The sequence below is a fragment of the Pezoporus wallicus genome, unplaced genomic scaffold (genome assembly GCF_028554395.1).
Source record: "Pezoporus wallicus isolate ANWC-B61680 ecotype Strahan unplaced genomic scaffold, APGP_CSIRO_Pwel_v1 scaffold_3294, whole genome shotgun sequence".
NCBI lineage: Eukaryota > Metazoa > Chordata > Aves > Psittaciformes > Psittacidae > Pezoporus > Pezoporus wallicus.
Genome location: NW_026635478.1, coordinates 4263445 through 4272286, shown reverse-complemented (window position 1 = coordinate 4272286; position 8842 = coordinate 4263445).

Below are 8842 nucleotides of genomic sequence, written 5' to 3'. Positions count from 1 at the left end.
TCAAGTAGGAACACCTCGAGCTGGCTGCCCAGGACCATGTCCAGATGGCTTTTGAATATCCCCACGAATGGAGACTAGTCCATGTCTCTGGGCCACTTGGGCCAGTGAACAGTCACCCTCACAGTAAGTGTTTCCTGAAGTCCAGATGCTGTCTGAGTCACAGGTCAGTTACTTCCTAGGGGTATGGGCATATTATGTGATACTAGGAAGAGCATTTGAGGATTGTACAAGGTAATAAAGTGATTTTGGGAGGAGCAAACATAGAAGAGTGGCTGGTCAGTATCCTTGTCTGGCTCTGCCCTGCACCTCATCTGTCCTGTCTTCTTACTAAACTGTATTTCTAAGCATATTCCTGGTTGAGGGACTCTCTATTCTGTGCACATTTGTGTGCTTGGAGGTCTAAGTGCCACCAACTGGAGATCACATGTCAGAGGAACGAGTAACAAGCGGTGTCCCTCAGGAATTGGTGTTGGGCTCAGTCTTGTTCAACATCTTTGTCGCTGACATGGACAGTGGGATTGAGTGCACCCTCAGCAAGTTTGCCGATGACACCAAGCTGTGTGGTTCGGTTGATACCCTGGAGGGAAGGAATGCCATCCAGAGGGACCTTGACACGCTTGTGAGGTGGGCTGATGCCAACCTTATGAAGTTTAACCATGACAAGTGCAAGGTCCTGCACCTGTGTTGGAGCAATCCCAGGCACAGCTACAGGTTGGGCAGAGAAGAGATTCAGAGCAGCTCTGAGGAGGACTTGGGGGTGTTGGTTGATGAGAAAATGAACATGAGCCGGCTTCAGTGTGAGCTTGCAGCCCAGAAAGCCAACTGTATCCTGGGCTGCATCAAAAGGAGCGTGACCAGCAGGTCAAAGGAGGTGATCCTGCCCCTCTGCTCTCCTGAGACCTCACTTGGAGTATTGTGTGCAGTTCTGGTGTCCTCAACATAAAAAGGACATGGAACTGTTGGAACAAGTCCAGAGGAGGGCCACGAGGATGATCAGGGGACTGGAGCACCTCCTGTATGAAGACAGGCTGAGAAAGTTGGGGCTGTTCAGCCTGGAGAAGAGAAGGGTGCGTGGAGACCTCATAGCAGCCTTCCAGTATCTGAAGGGGGCCTATAGGGATGCTGGGGAGGGACTCTTCATTAGGGACTGTAGTGATAGGACAAGGGGTAACGGGTTAAAACTTAAACAGGGGAAGTTCAGATTGGATATAAGGAAGAAGTTTTTTCCTGTAAGGGTGGTGAGGCACTGGAATGGGTTGCCCAGGGAAGTTGTGAATGCTTCATCCCTGGCAGTGTTCAAGGCCAGGTTGGACAGAGCCCTGGGTGACATGGTTTAGTGTGAGGTGTCCCTGCCCATGGCAGGGGGGTTGGAACTTGATGATCTTAAGGTCCTTTCCAACCCTAACTATTCTATGATTCTATGAACTTGTGTGCCTGTAGTGCCAGCAACTGGAGTGACCAGAGTGAGTGAAGCCAAGTCTTGGCAAAGGAACTGGTGACCCGGAGTTTATCACAAACTGATAGCTTAATCTCTCTTTCATATCCAAAACCAACTTAAGGCCATAAAGCATAGGAATGTACATGAGAAACAGGTAAGGATCATAAAGGCACAAGGAAACAGGCAAACACCTTTTGTTTTCTTTTTCACTCAGTGTTATCACCATGCTAAGTTACTGCTCTGTTTTCACACTTTCCTGGAACACAACCCTGTACTTTGCCCCGGACAGCCTCACCACATGCAGGACCATCCTCAGATTTAAGTAACAGCAGTGTCTGCTTGAGGTGGAGCTCCTAAGAAAATGCTATTTATAGAACATGTATCTGTTCCTGTTAAACCACCCCTCCCCTAGTAAGTCTTCATGCTGTTAGCTCAAGACAGTAGGCAACTCCACAGAGACGAGACCCTGGTATTTACCTACTTGCAGAAACACTACAGCATAAGTTTAAGCCTTACACACCAGTTAATTCAATGGCAGACAGACATCACAAATGCTGTAACAGGGACAAAATAAAGTGCCGATGCCCTTTTAGACATGAGAAATCAGATACATATCCAGAAGAAACTAGATTTTTTTTAAGTGAGAATCCTTCCAACTGTTCACTGAAGCTCCTGTTTACAAACCACTCGGGGCCAAGGAAGCTTGGAGAACCTTCCTTCATCTGTAACACCCCTGGCAGATTTTCACAAAGCAAAGAGTCAAAAGGCAGAGTCAGCTTGCAATAGCCAGGTTCAGGGATGATCCTGAGATGAGTGAACTCAATAGTTTTAAAGCAAGGAACACTCACCCCTCTTGCCAAAATCATACAACCACAAGCTGGTTTGGGTTGGAAGGGATCTTAAAGATCATCTAGTTTCAAACCTCTGCCATAGACAGGGACACCTTCCACTAGACCAGGTTGCTCAAAGGCCCATCCAACCTGGCCTTGAACACTGCCAGGGATGGGGCAGCAGCAGCTTCTCTGGGCAACCTGTTCCAGTGTTTCATCACTCTCACAGTAAAGAACTTCTTCCCAATATCCAATCTTAATCTCTCTTCTGTCCTGTTACTACATGCCCTTCTAAAAAGTCCCACTCCAGGTTTCTGCTCCAAGGTCTCCCCAGAAGCTTCTCTTCTCCAGGCTGAACTCAGCTCTCAGCCTGTCTTCATAGGAGAGGTGCTCCAGCTCCCAGATCATCTTCATGGTCCTCCTCTGGACTCGCTCCAACAGGTCCACATCCTGCTCCAGTGTGGGCTCCTCCATGGGCTGCCAGTGGGTATCTGCCCCACCATGGACCTCCATGGATTGCATAGGAATCTCTGCTCTGGCTCCTGTGCCACCTCTTCCTCTTCTTCTGCATTGGTCTTTATTTTTATAGGTCTGCTTACCTCACATGTTCTCGCTCCTCTCTCCCAGCTGCTGTTGCACTGAGGTTTTTTCCCCCTTCTTAACTATGTTATCCCAGAGGCACTACCACCATCGCTGATGGGCTTAGCCTTGGCCAGCCATGAGTCTTTCTTGGAACCAGCTGGCATTGGCTGTTCTGGACATGTGAAAGATTCTAGCAGCCCCCATGCTACCAAAACCTTGCCAAACAAACCCAATACAGTATTCCAGAAACAGCTTAGTCCTTTCACTTACTTCCAAGGATAAAAAACAATCCTTCAGCTCATCTTTCATGATAGCACGGAGGTAACTCCATACACAAAACATCATACCTCCTTCTCCTCAACGACACTGGCCAAGACAGAAAATTAGATACCCTATATTTCTTAAATGATACAAAGTAATAAGGAAAAAAAAAATGCAAAGGAAAAGTTTGGTTTAGTTAGGTTTTTGACAGCTCCAAGAAGACACACCATAGATAGGCCAATAGATTGCTTGATTCATAAATTCCAAAAAGCTGACCTTCAAATGGAAATAAATAATGATAGCTGGCCTGTTTCCCCTGATGCATAGAAGTGTGCTTACCTGTGCTAAGATACTCCAGCTTCTTTTAGACTTTCAGAACCCTTTTTTATTTTCTTTCAGGGGGTGGGGAAAAGAGGAACAGGGAAGTAGAAATGTAAAGATGAATCACAGCAACATACTGGGTTGGTTGTTTTGAGTGAAGGCTGTGCTGCCATTCAGTGGGGCCTTGATAGGCTAGAGAATTGGGTGGGGAGAAACCTGATGAGGTTCAACAAAGGTAAGTGTAGGGTCCTGCACCTGGGGAAGAAGAACCCCAAGTACCAGTACAGGCTGGGGGCTGACCTACTAGAGAGCAGCTCAGCTGAGAAGGACCTGGGAGTCTTGGTAGATGGTAAATTGGTTATGAGCCAGCAGTGTGACCTTGCAGCCAGGAGGGCCAGTAGTTTCCTGGGGTGCACTGGGAGCAGTGTGGCCAGCAGGCCAGAGGGTGATCCTCCCCCTCTACTGACCCTGGTGAGGCCACATCTGGAGTATTGTGTCCAGTTCTGGGCTCCTCAGTACAAGAAAGACAAGGAGCTGCTGGAGAGGGCTCAGTAGCCACAAGGATGATCAGGGGTCTGGAGCATCTCTCCTATGAGGAGAGACTGCAGGAGCTGAGCCTGTTTAGCCTAGAGAAGAGCAGACTGAGCAGTGATCTCATCAGTGCAGATCAGTATCTCAAAGGCGAGCGCCAGGAGGATGGAGCTAGACTCTTTTCAGTGGTGCCCAGTGACAGGATGAGGAGCAATGGCCATAAACTGAAACACAGGAAGTTTCACCTCAACATGAGGAAGAACTTCTTTACACTGAGGGTGCAGAGCACTGGAACAGGCTGCCCAGGGAGGTTGTGGAGTCTCCCTCTCTGGAGACATTCAAAACCCATCTGGACATGTTCCTGTGGTTCCTGTGTAACCCGCTGTAAGTGACCCTGCTTTGGCAGGGGGTCGGACTAGATGATCTCCAGAGGTCCCTTCCAACCCTAATGATTCTGTGAAAAGAAATAATTTCAGTTTCTTCATGAACACTTACAAAGAGAAGACAAAAGTATTTTCATGGAAGAAACAGATTATGCTTCTGTTGAAATTTTACTGAAATCCAGGAAAAAATAAAAGACCTCTGGACAGAAACAAGGCTAGGAAAAAAAAAAAGAATGAGATCTTGAGAAGGAAAAATATAAGCTAGCAAGAACACAGCATTATGAAATCCAGCAAACGGTGTAACGGGAAATGAATTAACTACACTAGAGTGAAATATCTGGAAGAAAAGGTAGGGCAGTTCAGGATTTGCGTGCCATCACACATAGCAAGGAAAGTTCACCAACTGTAAACTCTTCAGATCACAGCTGAAATACTATACTGGTACAATTGCACAGACATTTCAGAGCCACTAAGAAGAAAGAAAAAAGAATCAGAGGGAGCAAAGAGCACCTTGTACTGTACACATCAGGGTTAAACCACAAGTACTGTACTACGCACTCTAAATAGAAGTACCTTAATACTACAAGTGTAGTACAATAGTATTTAAATACTGTGCATTTTAAAATACCTATTTTTTAAATATTCAGTTTGGTTAAAAGTACCAACAAAGTACTTCTTTCGTAATATGAATGCTTTCTGCACGATTTGGGTATACTGGCATGAACAGGAAGGAGAGAGGAGATAAGCACATCTGCAAGAGCTGTACCACTCCACTCACTTTCAGGATCAGAGCATGATCCTTCACTGGTCGTGTGTCACAGCTAAGATACCACTTTGATATACTGAAGAAAGGGAGGGAGGGGAAACACTTTCTAAGGTGCAGAATATCTGATGCACTGCCCAGAGCAGGCTCCTAGGGGCACCAGCTGCCTTTCAGTACAAGAAAAGACAGTGCATTGGAACTGGAGTAGATGGTCCACACCAAAGAAAAATCCTGCATCAGCCAAGAGGGGATGCTGTGAATCACTTTATATTCCTATTGGTTCTGAAACCATTTGAACCCATAGGTTTCAAGTATGTTACCTCTGGGGAAAAGATCATGAACTGGCGTTAAGTGGTCACTGCCATAAACAGAATTCTGCCCTTGTGAAGCAGCCCTGTGTGCACCATGCACTACAACACTGAGAGCTGTTCAGCATGTTTCTTTCCAAGAAGCTCCCCCTCACTTGATACCTGGTGATTTTCCTCTCGAAAATGTACTGGGCTGTATTTTTTCCTGACATATTTTTATTCTTTCCTGTCCACATTTATAACATCTTCAATGTCAATTCACTTGCCTTTATCCTCACAGGTCTTTGCCAAACTTTCTGATTTAGAAACAACTACAAGTTCATCGACAGCTACAAGTGTCACTAATGCATAACCTGACTCCTCCTGCATATTACAGGGAAAAACAGCCTTCAGACAAAACTGCCAGGTGTTCCTTCTCTCTCAGTCACCACACTGTGGATGTGCAAGCTATTACCATCTCTGTATTTGGGTTGTAGTCCTTAAGGTTCTGCAGCTGCATTTAAATCCACATTAGCATTTAAACCCCTTCAATCCAAATCCTTTTTTCCTGTTGGAAGAAATATATATGGATGTTCTGCACACAAAGAAATGGAACACTGCCAGGATTCACTAATTTTGTAATTAAATTTGAGGATATTGCCATATGTATCCCCCAAATATTCTGCATTCATTGAGGTTCATTCATCCTGCTTTTCATAATTATCTGTATTTATACAGCCAGGTTTTAAAGTAACACAAACTGAAAACTGCTCAAACTTAATTGAGTTGATCTCCATAGCTAAAGACTGAACAATGTGGTTTCCAGCTTATTCCCAGCCCTACAGGTTTCACCGCAGCTGATTAAAAAATTTTATTTAACTGTTTTTTCACCTCTCAACTGGAACAGAAACATCTGAGTGCTCACAATTCTGTTCACATTCCTGGGCTGCATGAAAAGCCCCATAGTATAAAAGCCCTACTGTATCCTGGGTTGCATAAAAAGTGTGACCCTTTCCTATCCTGAGACCCATCTTCTAGTTTTTCTCACCCCACACCCTCCAAAAAATCCCCCAAACAATCCATAGTCAAACAAGCTTTGTGCATTAACACTAAACCTCTCTCCAAAGCCTTGGAAGTAGATCAGCTGTGACTTACTGCTGATGATTTGCATACAAGCAAAATGGAAATGTGTGTCAAAACAGGCCTAAGAAAGCACAAGGGAAAGCAGAAGGAGATTCACAGGAATCCAGAATGAGCTTCATTCAGAATTTTCTCCAAAAGGCGTTTGTTTATTACAAAAACTTTAATGCTACCACCCTTGTTAAGCTTTTCCAAGAAAGAATGGGGATTAGGATGAGTGAGTCCCAGGCTACGTCTAGTCATTAGAAGGACAAAAGGAAGCCATAGCACCACCCTGTCACTCTATTCTTGGCTCTGCACCAACTTTCCTTTGCTATCTCATCAGTGTCCTTCACCTTCTGCCTCCATACCTCAAAGAGGCTACATTAACACCATCATTAATAACTTTTGAGTTCTTACACCACTTTGAATTACTTTAAATATAGCATTCCTATGACCTCATTTCACGTAATGCACATCCCTGCATATCACTTACGGCAGGGGGAAAGGAAGAAGACAAAACAGAGGGGAGAGGTAACTACAGGATAATTGTTGTCAGTCATTAACCATCTGAAGAAAGCTTTAAGGCCTTCCAAGAAGAAGTAGGCAGACAAGAAGACTTAACTGTATGCAAGTCACCTGTCTGCTCTTGAAAAAGCATAATTTTAGTGTTATTATATTTTCATCATAAATATGCACATATTTAGCAGTAAGTCCAAACCAGAGTCCTAACTGCTTATACAGTCTTTGAAGAAACATATGGTCCAAATCCTTCTTTCCACCTTAGATGCAGATACTATTCCCATCCAAACAAGCTGTTCCCAAAATGCAAGTATCCTTCAGTCCTATGTGCAGAGGAATCTAAAAAAGCAAAGTGGATTAAGTTTCCTGCTTTTGCTAACTCCTTCCTCCATATCTATCTCCCTTCATACTGAAAAATCACTTTGCAGTTACCTTCCCAACAAAGGATAAAGGCTAGTGGTATTTCCCACAGGAACTCAAAATATAGAGGCACTCTATCATTTCTATGAAGACCACCATTACCATTAGAACCATCTCATTATATTCTACTACTCCTTACAATTTCTCTTCACATCAGCCCCAATATACTGGCACCTCAAGACAGTGTATGAGTGAAGTTAACTACACTGAGCAGAAATGTTACTTTTTCCTATCAGGATACTCGAGTGCTGGAAGTAAGTGATGTTTTAGTGATACCTATGTGCAGTTTCCTTTTTGCTTTCCATCAGAGTGTCCTAGGTTGGGTGGGGTGTGTACACATGTACATACGTAGATGCACACACAGAATCATAGAATGGTTTGGGTTGGATCTTAAAAAAATCTAGTTCCAAGCCCCCTGACATGGGCAGGGACACCTCACCCTAGACCATGCTTCCTAAGGTTCTGTCCAACCTGGCCTTGAACACTGCCAGGGATGGGGCATTTACAACTTCTTTGGGCAACCCATTGTGCCTCACCACCCTCACAGTAATGAGCTTCCTTATACCTAACCTGAACTTCCACTGTTTAAGTTTGAACCCATTACCTCTTGTCCTATCACTACAGTCCCTGATGAAGAGTCCCTCTCCATTACCCTGGTAGGCCCCCTTCAGATATTAGAAAGCTGATATACAGATACACACACACAAACATATATATCTAACATGACCTTCACCAATTCTTCAGCCCTTATTGGTCCTAAACCATCTGTCTCCTAAGTGCACACACACTCACAAAGCCATGCAAAAATTCCATCTGCTCCATAAACAAATGCTGCCAAAGACCTTCTTTCTCACAAGACCCTCTAAAGCAGGCTGAAGGTAGGCAATAGATTATTATACTATGTGCTGGGAAAGGACTAAAGCAGGTTTTATTTCAGCCAGAGACAGTACTAGAGCCATGGATTATTATGCCACTGTACCTAAGTTTGTCAATGTACAATTTTGGGCCTGCCCTGAAAAAAGCCCTTCTGGACAGTCTTCTGGCTTCGAGCAGGCAAGAAAGAGAGATGAGAAACCGCAAAGTCCGAGCAGGAGACGCGGCGCAATAAGCAGCAGCACCCATTGCACTTAAAGGGCCATCGCCGCTTTCTGCTCTACCAGTGACCTCTTGTGGCGAGGGTGGAAAACAACAGCCCCCTTTTCCCCTCTTCCATACACTTTGCTTGACACCCAAGGGTCTTCAGCACAAACCTCGAGTCCACACATTTAAGGACGTTCAGTACTTCACAAATTGTAGATTGTCTGAATAATTACTGCAATCTGAGAAACTAGGAATAGAATAAGAAGGAAGATCTCATTGATAAACAAGTAGAATAAGAATCACTG